This window comes from Pinus tabuliformis, chromosome 6, assembly GCF_031772625.1.
Source record: "Pinus tabuliformis cultivar Carrire ecotype Pingquan chromosome 6, CPIR1, whole genome shotgun sequence".
In the NCBI taxonomy this organism is placed as follows: Eukaryota; Viridiplantae; Streptophyta; class Pinopsida; order Pinales; family Pinaceae; genus Pinus; species Pinus tabuliformis.
In genome coordinates, this window is record NC_142292.1 from 1224691310 (window position 1) to 1224706174 (window position 14865).

Consider the following 14865-nt stretch of genomic DNA (forward strand, 5'->3'; position numbering starts at 1 on the left):
TGTCATGCCTATTTATAGTTCATTTGGACACTAGGGTAGGGATGACTTGTCCACTAGCTGGGCTGACTAGTGCAATTGGCATAATGTATAGTGAATATTAAAAAAATAATTTCTCCTCAACCGCGAGGCATGCCATATATAGTTGGAAAGGTATCAAAATAAGCTTTCCAATCATATATATTATGATACCATTTGAGCTAGGTAATTAGAGTAAAAGTTCCTTCAGAATTAGGGTATCCAAATGGGGCCAACTTGTAATTTGATTGGGTCATCTTGAAAAAATATTTCATATCTCCTCATTCCTATAGAATTAGAAGGAGAACCATATACCGTTGGAAAGGTCTCGGAATATTCTATTTGAATATGTAATCTCATCTTTAATTTGGACAACCTTTGACATCAATAAAAACCATTTTAAACACATGTATAGATTGTTCTCCCCCTCCCTATGACTCAACTCGCACTAGTATCAACCCCTTTCAACTTGACAACTACTTCACCTCCTGTGAAATCGACCTCTAGTCCTTTCTTCTAACTCGATGAAGCTGAAAGGAGATTATTCTCCAACCTTAGTACAAACATCACCTCCACCTCCATGATACTCCATGAGTCCATTTGAAACTGTATCTCGTCAATGCCCTCTACTGCATGCCTAGTGTTGTCAGCAAGATCCACATGTAGATATTTGGGGTCCTTGGACACACTATTAAATATCTCTTGAGATCTCATCATGCGATGGGATGCTCCATTATCCAAAAATCACACCCATCTCATAACGGTGCTAGAAAGGCATGACACCAAGGCAAAGTTCTTCTTGAACTTCTTGGCCAATTCATCCATTTGTGTTGTGCCTACCATAGGTGTCTTTCCTTTTCCCTTCTTCCTGTTTGAACATTGTCTGACATAATGGATAAAATTGTGACATGTAAAGCACATAAATTTGCTCCTAAGTTACCAGAAACGTCTGGAGAAATTTCCTGAAACACCGTTCCTTGTTTCGCAAAAGGTAAATTCCAATGCTACGGGAGAGACAATATAGGAGAGGGTATGTCATAGGTGTGGAAGTATTTTAATGGATTCCTAGGAGATAAAAATCACCGCATCTATGTCATCATCGAAAACAATGTTGAATAGAACTATCAACTCAACAACTTAGACGTGCCAAACGAATTATCGGAGCCATGGGGGTAATGGCCATTAGTTTATCACATCTCAAAAGGTCTATATCATTCATCCCCCAAGCATAGGAAACCAACCAGCATAGAAAATGGATTATTTCATCGTGTGATGAAGGCTTAATATAATTCATCACTTACCTCCCGATTTCTAAAATTGATTTTGAAAGGACTTGAGACACTAAAAAGCAAAGTGACAGAAACGCTTATGGACCTCATAACCTCATAATTGGTAATGTCTACTCTCTTTTTAACAAGACAATTGCAAGGTTGAAGTTTTGAAGTATATTTTTAAGGTTTCATTAAATTATACAACAATTGAAATATTCGTTAGCAGAGTTGGTGGCAAGATTCCATTGTGTGGAACCATAATAGGATTGTGGAACACATAATTTTGAATACATCACAAATATTCTTTATTGATCTATAGATATTTTTAGAATCCTTTAGGTAAGTTAAAATATATTTTATAGACCTACGGTTCATGCCCTCACGCCACTCGCTTTTGTTTCAGACCTTTCAAGTACATGGATTCGACACTCGAAAAATGTGTGCCATGTAATCACCTTAAACATTTAACTTGCAACATTTTCATCCCATTTCTTTATTAAAAGGCTTGTCCCACTTTTATGGAATTATTTCATGTTAGGTTATTTGTAAACATAACTAGTAAATGATACAAATTGCTTAGGTGTTCTAACATGTAATATTCAGTAACATGATTTTTCTTTTTGGTGATATTGTGATATTTTACTCTTTTTGATGTTTTTTAAATGTCAATGTTGAATTATGATGACAATTTTTATGTTTAATTGATGGTGATACAATGTTTCTATTGAATTCATGATGATGATTATGTATTTTTATATTTAAAATCTAGATTCTAAAGATTAAAAGATGAATGGTAATATGGAATTTTTATTTTGTCATGTGTGTGTGTGTGTGTGTGTTGTTTCCTTGATGTATCATATCCAAATTTTTTGAAAATTTTCCATATATGTTTCAAACCCCTTATCCGTATCCATTTCCGTATTTGTTTTAGTGCAACTTAACTTTGCTCGTGTCCTCCTTTTTTCCTTGTGAAGATCCTCCTCCACCCTGGTTTTGCTTGGCCTTCCCCTTGCCCTTCTTAGTTCACACAACAAGAGCAATTTCCTCATTCCCACCTCCACTCCTACACTTTCCCCCAATTATTGGACTCTCCTAGATTTCTTTTTGGATGAAGTCATCCACAATCGTCTCCAATCAAGAAGTCGTTGTCTATCAAGGATACCCACAAAGGTGGTCCATTACTTAGTGCAACCCTTTAGAGCTACCTTCACTAGCTCTGAATCACTCACAACACTTCCCACAATTGATAGCTCATCATGATCCTGTTGGATCCTAGTGAGATATGAGGTCATGGTCTCTGATATATTCATATGAATGTCATTCATCTTCTCTCTTAACCTCATTTTCCTGTTCCCATTTTTACTCTAGTATAGACTAGTCAAGGCCATCCACATCTTGTGTGTTGTAGCCTTCCCTGTTATGTTTGTATCGACGTTTTGAACCAACTTATGTGGTTCATCATCAAGATTAGATGAGTGACTAAGTCAGAGATTAATGGGGTAATAAATAGAGGAGAGGGTTGGGATGGTAATGCATGGAGCCGACAAGTTTGATTTATTTAGTTTAATTAATTGATTTTATTATTAAATTTTTATTTTTATTAATGATTATTAGGCTTTTGATAATTGTATGTTTAGTTGTTGATTAAAAGATTAAAATTAAATGTAGTGGCATAATATTATTAATGATTCTACATATGGAACACCACCCTTCTGATATTCCATAGCTTTCAACCATGTTTTTCTCCCATCCATAAAGACATCCACTCATTCTATTCCATGTCCTTCTCCAAATAATGCATAACCATGTATAATAACCTTCTTTCCCCATTGAGCTAAAGAGACATCTTCAAGAGAGAAAATAGCGCAATTAACTATAATATCCATCAGTGGATATTGTGATGGAAATTTAATATTACCTAGTGAACAATAGGATGGAACACTTTATAATCCTTTTGCATGAAGAAAACCTGAAATTCATTTGCATTTACTTCTATTTAATCTAACCATTTAACTGAGCATGCACCACTTGTGACTGGAACAACAACTCAAAGGGGGTAGTCATGGTTCCTGCTCAACACCTCACCAGTAATTTCATATGTAATAAAAAATCAACTTCATGACTCATGGTTTCCAACAAAGGTATTGAAGCTTTGAATGGTCCTCCATTATCTTCCCCACAATTATACACACTGGTAAATTCAACATGGCTACATCCAACCTTTGTGACTACAATATATTTAGGTACTTCTACAAGTTTAGCCAACTAAAAGCTTTGCTCCTCCCCAAACACAACATTTCCTAGTGTGCCTACATCCCATCCAAAACCTTTCATTGGATTTTTCTTGCTCAATTTTGTCCTTCAGTTACCTACGCACTACAATGTTGCCACAATTGTGTATTTCGGAAGCATCCTTATGTCATTCATAAAAAAATCTAAATTCTTTTGCACTAACCCACCAATTGTCACAAAATACCTTTCTGGATTATCTAGGACAGGGATGGCTCCATGATTATGATTATAAAACATGTCCATAGAGGTCACATATGCATCGATTAAGGCACTTCATGGAGTTTCTGCATCAAAGGGTTCATTGGAATTGGCTTTAAGTAAAGGATTACAAGGTGATTCATTATCATATGTTCTCGGACCTTGGAGAGTTGGCATGTTTGCCTTCCTTCTTAATTGGATTCTTTTTAAACATATGCTTGTCAGACTAGTCCCCAACAAAGCTAATTAGGGAGAGATCTTGTTTAAAATTTTCAGATGGGCTCTTTATTCTCGATAATCTTATGGAAAAACTTGGACTCACAAGATTGGTACTTCAGAAGACAAAGGTGCATTATCAAATAGAACATTCATAGGCATTGAAAGGCCAAATCAAGAATTAGCAGATGACACTACAAGTTGTTCATGTGCATGAGAAGGTTCCATAATTGATGGGGAAATTGGGCTTTTAGAGAGATTTTTGGCATCATTGTTACCATAAACAAAAATATTTTCATCAAGTTGTTCAGAGTGATCACTCTTTGAACAAGGGGTATTTTCTCCATATTCTACATGTGTATCTCTATGTGAAGTGTTTGGAGGATTAAAGACTAGTGGTTTAAGGTAATTATTTCTTGGAAACACTAGGGTGTAGGGGGGGGTGGGGGTTTGAATTAATGTTTCTTAGAAATTAACACTTTTTAATATTTTTTCAGAGCATTAGTTAAACTTCAGTTATTATTATTGTTCTTATTCAGAGAATCATAAACAATAATCCACATTAGACAACACCATACAATAATGCAGAAAGATAACAGAGTGGACACAAAGATTTTTAGGTGGAAAACCTCCTCCGGGTCAAAAACCACCGAATGCTTCTTAGTAATTATATTCTTCTCTCTTTAAAAGATAAATTAATTACATCAAGGTTTCAGCTACAACTGAAGGAGGCGTCAACCCCCTAATTCAAAGGACATAACTTGTAGGATGCTACTAGACCCTAATATCCCGTTGCAACTAGAAGGATGCCCCAATGCCCTGTAGATCAGGCCACAACCTGATGAGTACCTCAACACTCTGTTTACCAGCTGCTTTCAAAGAGGATGCTTCACTTCCTTGTTAGCTTATCAACCACAACTGAATGGACACCACAACGCCCTATGCAAGGCACAACTTTCCCTAGCACTACCCTGCCACCCTAAAGTGTTCTCAGGACACAACCTGAAGATGACTCCAATCACCCATAAGAGTTGGTAGACATGTTTCATAATTTTCACACTGGATCCCTTGTACTCTAAATTGATGTAGAATAGTTATAAGAAAGATGTAGAATAAATGTAAAATCCTGATAGCCAATGATCACATGTTCCCAAAAATTGATCACTGCATAATGCTAAACATCAAGCTATCACTATACAACTTCACATCACTGTCACTACACACTTCGCATGAATGAATAGTCATCAATGCACAACCACTGTCATCATCGTATTAGGCTGCACTCGAAGGTACAACCATCTGGTACTACTATCAAATAATGAAACAAACCAAGGTGCCTCAGGTCATCTCGATCACCTGCAATCAATGCTTACAAACTCTGTCCCTAGAGACATACCAAAATATAAGTAAACACTGTTATTTGACTAGTCAAGCCCTATTATCCATTCTTATTCAATATGTTGTACAACTAGATGATATTAGCTTCAAGACCTGTTGCCCTACAAGATTACAATTCACTATGCACAAATCCTAGGTTATACAAGAGAAACCCTAGGTTATTATTTCAATACCAACTCTAAATCATTATTGTCATAAGTCCATAAGTCAATTCAATTGATCAAAGTGAAAGGTGTCAACTCAAACATTGTCATCAATAGGATTACAACATTGTCATACCAATTAGATGGCTTGTCAAAAGTATAGTTAAGACACTTGAAGTACATGTAGTCACAACCAGGTCAATAGATCATGTAGGAATCAAGTCAACACAAGGTCAATGTTTATTGTGTCCCTTGATGCCATGTCACACATAATCACATCATTTTTTAACGCGTGCCTTTAGATGCAAATCTTAATAGGTTATCAAAACAATTGTCACAGTAATGGATGTTAAGTGTCATGTTATTGGTCAAGTTCATCACTTGCCTAGCTGTTGTGTTCAAGTCACTACAACTTCTCATCCACAATTAATTCTAGTGTAAAGATAATAGATAATTTGGTCAAGCTATATGCCCAACGAACCTACAAAGACACACAAGCGAATCCAAAACCAAAAACAAAATTGCAACATAAAAGAGACTTGAATTCAATCCTAAAATAGAATCGAAAATCAAGACTTAATATTGCACTCCAACTTCAACTGAATTCCCTGCATTTGATGCCCTAACCACGGGGCCAAAAATGAAGGATGGAAGGCTTGAGAATAGTAAATAAATTTTTACAAGGCCCGCAACCTTGCCCTAATAGAGTTGCTACAAGGTTGAATTTGCCAAACAATACCCAATCAAGACAAAACAAAAAGGTTACTTACCTCCTGCAATTTCACTACCCTAAAAGAGGATCAAACTTCAAACTTCCTCAAGAAAATAACTTCGCTGATCTACCATATAAAAGTCGAGTGATTTCATAGCTTAGGCATGGAAATATTTGTTGAGATGTTATGTTTTGGATGTTAGGAGGAGTCTCTTTTTATAGTGTGTGGTAAGGCTAATTAGGGGCTTCATTTGGTAGGACTTTTAGAATATTTAGGAACTCTTTAACTCTTAATAGGATTAATTTTAATTTAGTATTTATTATCTGCTAGTTTGTTTGAATTCTAAGAAACTTGTACACTAATCGTCTTTGGTGTGTTTTGTAGGAAACACAAGGGTGCATGAAGTCAATGATTGATTTATTGTCTTTGGTTATTGAAGTTATGTAACTTATACGTGGTGATATTATGGTGATAAAAAATATCATATATTGAAAACCATAGGAGGAGGTGTTATATCATTACCCCTTGGGGTTTTAGCCTAGAAATTGAGATCACCAACTTCAAACTCATCTTTCTCTCAAACCAGGTGGACTTATGTGGTGTTCCACATACCACCAGAAAGATCTAGATGAGGAAAATCCAATGACATGGATCTCCAAGTCAAACTCAATATTTTGACACTTCAAAAAACCTCGACAAAGACGAGGTACATCCTTACTTTAGGGAACCCAAACCATAGCACTTGGGTTTTCAACCATCCAACAGTGGAGTTGTCAACTTGATGTAATCTGACAATTATTAAGAAGCGTTCATTAACCATTTGACATCAATGATTGGTGTTTTTAGTCAAAGTCAAACCCAATCAACTCCATGGGTTGACATCAATGACAACGCCATCTAATAACATTTTTCAATGCCCTTGACATAGCTTCATCAAAATCAACAACCCACATCATCTCCCACATACAAAGTGCATCATTGAATGACAATTCTTGGCAAAAGAGGACAAACAACATATGAAATGCAAAGAGAATACTTTTTGCACCAATATGAACGAAATGATTGAATAACTGGATGTCAATCAATCGTAATATTCTTTCCAGGGCTTCTAATTGTTTCACTATACCAACAAGACCTTCCATATGGAAATTCGGTCATATTGTTCAAAGAATACTATCAAAGCACCAAAATGCATTCACATCGTCCTAAAAAAGAACAATGAATGGAGATAACAAATCAATCATGCCTTGGAAATAACCAATAGTGGGATCCAACCAAGCATATACAACAAGGATATCCAACATCTAAGCCATGTTTTTTTTTGCATCTCCATAGAATTGAAGATGTCTATTTGTAATTAAAACATCCACAACAATCCTATGAAGTGTCTAGAGACAATATGCTACTCTCTCTTCATTAACATTGAACCCAAGTGTTACCACTTGATTAATTAAATTCAAGTCACCTAGTTTTGGAGCATATGATATCTTCATCCTTCCAAAATTTTCAGGATGATGCTTCAACCCATTGATTCATATCATTTGCTCTTGCACCAAATATTTTACCCAAAGTAAATTTCTCCTTTTTACAATAATTTATGTCTTTCAAATAGTCAATGTGATTCTTGGCGCATGTAGGGGTGATCCAGAGTTTAGGAATTAGCCAAAAAAACCCACTAGGCATCAACATATTCAACACCCGCGAGAAGGTGAGGTCTCACTTGAGGCATCATGATGGAACTGAAAGAACCTTTGAAGGTTTTGCAAAAAATGGGGAGACAAAGACGATTCAACTTAGACTATTTCCTTTGACCACCAAGATTCAAAATACAATGCATATATAACCAATTATGCAGTAAAAATACTCATATTCATCGCAATGTGAGTATACTTAGTCAAAGAACTTCAGAGAAACACACATTACACACTAAAGCCGAGTAATACATTTCAACGTTATTCATTAGTATTTAGTACACAAACATAGACACATATAACAATATTTTAGAGAAACCATCCAATTTAGTTTTTATTCATTATAGCAAGATCTTCATTACACAAGAATGTGTAGATCCTTCATCTTCTACTCTTTTTGATACATGCATCTCTATTTCTCATAAATCTCTCATCCGCTCTTACAATTACAATTACAAATCATACTTTCTATAAGAAGAATAACAACATTCCTTCTTAACAGTCATAACAACTTCTATAATAGCTTATCAATAACAACAATAACTACCCTACTACAACTTAACTGACTGAAACCTCTTAAACAAATTTCTACTAACATCATGGATCTCTGGATAACAAACAAAGATCAACTACTAACTTTGTCAGGAGGATCTAACAACAATTCAACAGGTTGTAAGTAACTGCTTGGAAGTTGTCTTTTGTTGTTTACATCACAACCTTCTTGTCTCCATCACACATCTATGTGGTATCCCTACTTATCATTGTGCTATGCATGATGTTCATCATTCTTTGCAGTGCACAATATCCAGCGTGGTTGATACAAGAGCATCAATACCTCCTTAGTCAAAATTTGAATATTCAAACCTCTAGAAGGTAGACGTGGCCATAAGGACGATATTTCCTCAGATTATTTGAGTTATTTGTTTTGATATCCTGGTTTCCAGGGATTGTGAAAGATTTCAAGGATCAAATTGAATCCTTTCAATGATCTGATCCTCATTATGTTTATCGTTATAAATTGTAAGCCTTTGGCCATTATAAAGAGAGAGTTATACAATGTAGAATGGGTTAAGGATATTGTTAATTTTCCACTATGCTATGTTGTTACAATCACTTTAGCCCAATCTTATCTTCAATTAGCATCACTTTCAAGTCAATTTAACCTTTCTAGTAACAAGTAGCAATTGTAGATAGAATAGTAAATGCAATGACAGTAGAAGACATTCAAGAGAAATAAGAGACACAAGGATTTAGTCAAAGACCACGCGAAAACCCACAACGGGGAAAACCATTTCAAACTCTTCTTCTTTAATCGATTGTCATAAAAATTTTAGAAAAGAATGTAAAATGTTCTAATTCACCAATTAATAGTCAAATTCAATCCTTTGAATATCCAACAAAGTCAACCAACCAATATCCAAATGATGAGCCAATAGTTAAATCTGTCCCAAGTCAAATCTAGTCAAATTCAATGACAATCAACAACAACAAATGATGCCCTAACCAGTCTCAAGTCAACAATCAAACAACTTGCAAGGGCGCTTAGTCAAAGGTTAAAATATTCAGCCTTCTAAGCTGGTCAAACCTCAGCCAAAACAACCCTAAAATACATGGTGAAACCTAGTTAATGGAGAGAGAAAGTTTGTGGTCAAGGTTTATGGTCAGTGATAGTCAAACAATCCAAAAAACCATGGTCTTTGTGCCAAAGAAAGAGGCCTCCAAGAAAAAATGCAAGTCAGAAGTCAAACCAAGTCAAAGTGCTCCCAAATGCCAAAAGTCAAAGTACTAGTCAAAGTGTTGGTCAAAGACAATTTTTGGCCCTATGAAATTTTCTCCCTCTCCTCTTTGCATGTGTGGATGAAGATCTGTAATTTTCAGATTGTACGAACATCCAAGAAGAAGAAGAAGATGTGTGATGTGATGCTCCAAATGCGGTTGACATGACTTGTATTTATAGGCATTGGACGAGACCTAATTTTTCCTTTAGGTCGACCTGTACTTTTGTGTCATATTGGGTTTTCACATCAAAAGTATATTTTTCCTTAACCAAATTAAATTCTTCCAAGGGAAATTTTAGGCTTCTTTAGATGAGGAAGACTATTCAATAGAGGTAATTTATCCCTGAGCTGCCAAATTAACACTCCCTCTCAGCTAGGGAGAAATTTCCTACTGTAGTATGGTCTATCTCGAATGTCTCAATATCACAAGTCAAATGTTGTCTTTGTTCATCTCGGCTCATCTCTACTCATCTATGCTTAAACACTCTTGAATCTAAAAGAAGAAGAATTTGACATTATATCGGAGCTCAAGCTACCACCCTCTGTCCAAGGATGACAGGTAGGATATGACTTACCATCAAAAGTAAGGATCACAACTATCTTATCGTCAAGACAATAGGTAGGATACGATTTACCGTGAGGTAAGGATCACAACTATCCTATTGTTCACTAATATTCCCAAATTGACTCTTAAGAGTCAATCGTAGAACACTTGCATCCTCTCAGTTGGGCAGGATACTACTTACCATAAATGGTAAGGATCACAGTTATCCCAAGTCACCTCTCAACCCATTAGCCAGATGGGGAGGAACAATCCCAACAAGCCTAGCTTGTGGGTAGGATTCCAACTGGGGTATATTTTGTCAAGTCCCAAAGATGAGAATAGGCAAGATGCTACTTAGCATGTGGTAAGGATCTTGGCTATCCTATTGCTAGACAATAGGAAAGATACTACTTACTGTGAGGTAATGATCACAACTATCCTATTTTCTAGAGTTCCTTCAACCCTAAGAGGTCTATGGCTCAATTCCTCACACCGGAAGCTCAAAAAAGGGTCGCATCCATTAGTCCAAGCTGATCTCTAAAGACCAAGAACTTCCCTTTCAGCAAAGCCTTAATGAGTATGTCTATTATCTACTCATCAATTGATATATGATGGAGTCTCACTATTCCTCTCTACACCATTTCTCGTATATAATGATACTTGATCTCAATATGCTTGGAATTGTCATGAAATATGGGATTTTTCTACCAATCAGATCCCACTCTTGTTGTCGCAATATATCATGGTCGTATTCGGAACCTTCTCAAACAACTCTCCAAAGAGCTTTCTCAACTAAACTACCTCACAACTAGCCATGCTAGCAACAATGTACTCTACCTTTGTTATGCTTAAAGCTACAGACTTCTATTTCCTGCTCATCCAAGATATCATCACAGAACCCAAGCTAAAGCAACACCTTGATGTTCTCTCTTCTAGCCCAATCAACATAAATGTATCCATGCAGTCTCACATCTCCGGTATCATATCTCAGACCAAGATTGATCGTCCCATGCATTATCTTAGAACGTGCTTGGCAACAACCTAGTGTACATGAAGGGTCTTAGTCATGAATTGACTCAAAGTGTTGACTGAAAACCATATATTTGGACAGGTGTTCACAAGGAACATCAATGCCCCAATCAATTTTCGGTATTAAGATGGATTCACCAAATCAGGTCCAACAACATCTTTGCTTAACTTATTGAAGTTCATCTCCATCGGTGTGGCCATGGACCTGCATTCTACCATTCCAAATCTTTCTAAGAACTTCATGACATATTTTCCTTGGGAGAGGAAAATCTCACCAGGTGGTTGCCACACCTCTAATCCCGAGAAGTAATGCATCAAACCAATATCTTTCATCTCAAACTCGGAGGCCAAATCCCTCTTGCATTCAAGCATCAAAGGCTCACTACTTGTCAATAATAGATCATCAAGATATAAAACCAAAATCAAAGGCATACCCTGGACCACTTTGAAGTAGAGGTTCAAATAGCCACTTCTTCTCATGAATCCAAGCTTCACCAAGTAACTATCAATGTGGACATACCGGGCTCTAGGGGCTTTCTTCAAATAATATATAGATTTCTTCAACCTACATACATGAGTCTTCTTATCCTTCACTTCAAATCCCTAAGGATGCACAACATACTTCTTCATTTAGTATGACACGAATAAATGCAGTCTTCATATTCATATGGTGAAATTTCCATCCTTGACTAGCAACAAGGGAAACAATCGATTGAATAGTAGTGTATCAGGAAATTGGTGCAAAAATGTCATCATAGTCTTCTCCCTCTTTATGGGAAAACCCTTAAGCCATGAAATTTTCTTTATATTTCTCAATGCTTCCATAAGCTTCATGCTTGATCTTGTATAACCACTTCGAAGTTACAACAAACTTTCCTTTAGGTCTTGGAACAACATCCCATACATTATTCTTCAAAATCGATTCATACTCTTCGGCCATGTCGTCCTTCCAAACCTATTCTTTCACAACTTCTTCAAAAGTGGGAGGCTCAGCCTGTATGATGGAGCTCATAACTACAAAGTATCCCTGGTACTGACATGGTTTCTTGTTTTCTCTAAAGGTCGCTTTGGCAGGAACATGTCTATCAGCATCTTGCAATGTATCATAAAACCACAGTGGTCTCTTCCTAGTAGGGGGGTCACATGGAGGAGAATCCAAGGGGTCCATAGGCTCCATGGTATCATCATCAACATATTTCTCTAGCTCGACCATAGATGGGCCATCAAGTAAGTCCATGTCATCATCTTTCTTCTCAGGAGGAGGTAGAGGAAGGTCCCTTGCTTTTCCAAGGGAAACATCTTCTTCGAAAGTTACATCCATGCTAAAATAAATATTCCTTTGACCAAATATATATATTCTAAATGCTTTAGAGTTTTCACAATATCCGCCATACGTACCTTTCTTTCTAGTGGCTTCCAACTTGTTCCTTTTTTCCTTTGACACATGAAAATATACAAGGAAATCAAATATCCTGAGGTGTCTAATGTTGGGCTTGACACTTGTGAATACTTCTTCAGGAGTGTTTATTGAAAATGCAACAAGAAAGTATCAATTTTGATTTTTGCCTTAATCAAATTGAGGAAATTCGAAATTCCACATTAGCAGACAACTTGGAGGAGTTAATTGAGGTGACATGGCTCTTGTCACTCAATTAAAAACAATCAATTCGAGTTAATGAGTTGAAGTTCAATTTACTTGAGTTGATTCCAAAAAAATAGGAGTCTAGATCAATTAATTCGAGTTAGGGGCATGAAGTCCACTTGTGTGCAGTGATTCAAAAATTTTAGGATCCTAGGTTGAGTTAATTTCAGTTGTAGCAATTTAATTAAGTTAAATTGAGTTATGGTAAGTTAAACTAGTTCTAACTATTGGAGGAACTAGTGGAAGGTCAAGTTGTGGAAGTGGAACTTCAACCACACTCAATGATCATCCAAATAACTAATCAATCAACCTAAATTAGCTCATGCATGCAGAGAATTCAAGTTACCTAGTTGAGATGGAGATTTCAATGCATTGTATTATCAGTTGTAGACTATTCCGAAGTGTACAGATGGTGCGTGCAGTCAGAGGAAGGACCTAAAGGAATTGTGAAATCCAAATGAGGGAACTTCCTAATTAATAGGGCCCTAATTCCTCAAGGAACGATGCAAGGAATTAGAAGCTTGGAGGGCTTGAAAATTGGCTAAGTGTTGGCCAGAGTCACTCATCCAGGAAAAGTGATAGACTATACACTTACAAGGTGTGCTCAAGCTTCAACAAGCATATGTATTTCATCTCTATTCTCTAATTAATGCAATATAGATAGTAAGTGGTTTTGAGCAGTTTCTTTCCCCTAGATAAATCTTTGTGCATGTGTGATGTTTCCTTTTGCATGTCTATGATTTGTGTTATATATGTTGAATTAACTTACGCAGATTAGTAGTGTAGCTTCAAGTCTTGCAAATTAGTAATTTTCATGAGAAATTTTGAATCTATGCATTAATTTATACAGTCTTGTTATTAAATCTTGATGAGAAACCTTGTTTTGTATATAGATCAGTGTATTTATAACTTATTCCTAGAGAAACTTCGACAACTTTTGATCATGCAACATAGCTAGGAAGCTTCCATGATGTACTTGTTCTTTCTTTCAACCACACCATTCTTCTTGGGATTATAAGGTATGATAGTTTCCTTCTTGATTCCATCTTATTTGCAAAAGTCAATGAACTCATTTGACATATATTATCCACCATTGTCATACTTGAAGAATTTGATCTTCTTCCCTGTTTTATTTTATATCAATGCCTTGAAGTCCTTGAACATATCAAAAGCCTCATCCTTGTGCTTCAAGTAGAATATCCATGTCTTCCTGGAGAAGTCATCAATAAAGATTATGTAGTATAGATGTCCAATGATAGAGTGCACATGCATAGGTCCACATAGGTTAGAATGAATGAGTTGAAGAATTTCACTAGTATTGTTCTTGTTGGAGGGGAATGGTCCCCTTATCTTCTTTCCCCTAGCACATCCCGAACATATTGCCTCGTGACTAGCTTGAACATCAAGCATCCCAGAGACTAACTTCTTCAATTTCGGTAGGGCTTCATAATGTAGATGTTCCAACCTTCGGTACCATAACTCACTTTGATGATTGATGTCATGGAAAATTTCTAGGAGAGGACTTCCATTGAATCTATAGAGTCCTTCAAATCTAGGTCCCAAGGTAAAAGCATCCCTCATGTGGGATTCGATAGGCTAGGTGAGGAATTTTCCACTTATGAAGGCTACTCTCACCCCTTTGTCTTCCAAGGCAGATATAGATACCAAGTTCTTATTTAGTTCCAGAACATACATAACATCATGAATAAGAACGAATTCACCGAAGTCCAAATGAAATTTGACATAACCAAAACCCTTCACGAGATGAATGGAGTTGTCTTCGAGGATGATTTTAAAATTTATCTCCCTATAAACCAGGTTTGAGAGGACTTCCCAATATCCATAGAAATTTCTAGAAGCCCTGCTATCTACTAACCAGCTATCATATGAGTCCAGACGAGAAGAACTAGAAAGAGCAGAAATAAGAATATATTC

At 36.4% G+C, this 14865-nt stretch overlaps 1 pseudogene; it reads right to left on the minus strand.

The window, feature by feature from the left end:
• Positions 1 to 2944: 2944 nt before the first annotated feature.
• Positions 2945 to 3953, minus strand: LOC149263110 (sulfite oxidase pseudogene; annotated as a pseudogene).
• Positions 3954 to 14865: the final 10912 nt, after the last annotated feature.